The following is a 1,761-nucleotide window of genomic DNA, read 5'->3' as shown; positions in this document are numbered from 1 at the left end:
AAAACGGTGTCACTCCCCTGACAAGCCACACCTACAAGTGCAGTCCCTTAACTCAACTCTAGAGAATGTGCAGTGTGGGCATCCTCCTGTGGTAACACTGAGAACTTCAATGGAGAGAGAATCCCAAAGGACTGTGTAACAGAAGGTAAATTGACTATTCTCCACACCCAGTTTTTCCCCAATTTCCCCTGCCTATTTGAATGGACTCTAACTAAATATCTAATTATTAATAGGAAGGAAAAAGTAGGCCACCGGCTGTTTTGTTCCTCAGACTTCAGAACAGCCATTGTGGGCAGTAGAAGGTTAGCTACCTTCATTAATGCTTTCCTGGCCACATCTGCTTGGACATTCATTTCTAGATACCAAAAGAAAAAACCAAACTCACTGCAGTCGAGTCAGTTCTGACTCAGAGCAACCCCTCCTTGGGTTTCTGAGGCAGTATCTCTATAGAAGTAGATGGCCCAGTCTTCCTTCCAAGGAGTGGCTGGTGAGTTTGAACCGCTTGCCTTCTGGTTAGCAGTCAGATGCCTTAGGCATTATGCCACCAGAGTTTAATTAAATTGAATAATTTAAAAAGAAAATGGTGAGAAAAATGATGGGTATATGTATTTCTCTCCCAATTTTTAAAATAAATATGCTTGCATGTAACACCCTGTAGGGGCTTCTGTTTTTTGGTGGGAGAGTACAGTTTCAAACCTAACCTATCTTATTTCAGACCTATTACAGTAGCTGTAATCTCAGCATGGACATTCTATGTCATAGGCTTCCACCACATTGCCTATAACACTGTCCCAAGGAGGGATTGCTATGAGTCAAATTGACTCGATTGCAGTAAGTTTGGTTTTGGTTTGAGATTAACAGGTGCTTGTTCTATAGGGAATATGTTTTTTGTATCTTAGTACCCAGACTTTAGTTATACAAAAGTGCAAGTTATACACATTTGAAAAGACCAGTGGGAAAGGATTAAGAAACCATTTATGCTTGCAGTGTTAACCTCTAATGGATTAAAAAGCTTCACGTGGGTAACATTTCCTGGAGTGGAAGTTTATGGACTTTCCACATTCACTGAAAACTTTTCAGGGACACTTGGAACTGTAAAATACCTTACTTACTACAGAAAACCTCAGCCTAATACAATTGGAAGTGAAGACTTCCAGCAGCATTGTTACATTGATAAACTTTAGATTTTCTTCTTCCTGAACAGAGGAGAGTATGTGCTCTTGTAGAAGAGTCTTGCTCTGTTTAAGTAGATGAGTCAAAATGTAGAAATCAATATACATAAAATGCATGAGGCCATTAAATCTTTACACACACCCTACAAAAAAGATGAAACCTGTGTGTGGTCCTGGTTGACTGGGCATCTAAAGAAACTCTGAAAAGGATTGTTAAAATTATATCCTATATCCACTTCCTTGTTTTATTTGTTGCTTCCATTCTCCATAATTAAGTGTCGTATACAATGCAGCTCGAGAAACTGAAGCAGTAATGGAATCAAATTCTATAAATGTCTAGCACCTTTAAGGAGAAAGAAGAATGTTTATAATCTAACGAGTATTTCTGCTGAGCCTTAGTTGTTCTTTTTTAAGGTAAAAGGAGGGAATTGTAGAAACTAGGAAAAACTATTTGTTGGTGGACAATTACTGACAAGCAATCATATCATACTGTAAGTGCTACTGAATATGTCAGAAACTGTTTCTATGTAGATATTCTGTGAAATTGGTTTTTAACATGTTACAAGAACCTGTTCCCTTCTCTTTTTTT

This window comes from Orycteropus afer, unplaced genomic scaffold (genome assembly GCF_000298275.1).
Source record: "Orycteropus afer afer isolate SDZICR_OR568_19922 unplaced genomic scaffold, OryAfe1.0 scaffold00733, whole genome shotgun sequence".
Classification (NCBI taxonomy): domain Eukaryota; kingdom Metazoa; phylum Chordata; class Mammalia; order Tubulidentata; family Orycteropodidae; genus Orycteropus; species Orycteropus afer.
This window is presented reverse-complemented; position numbering follows the sequence as displayed.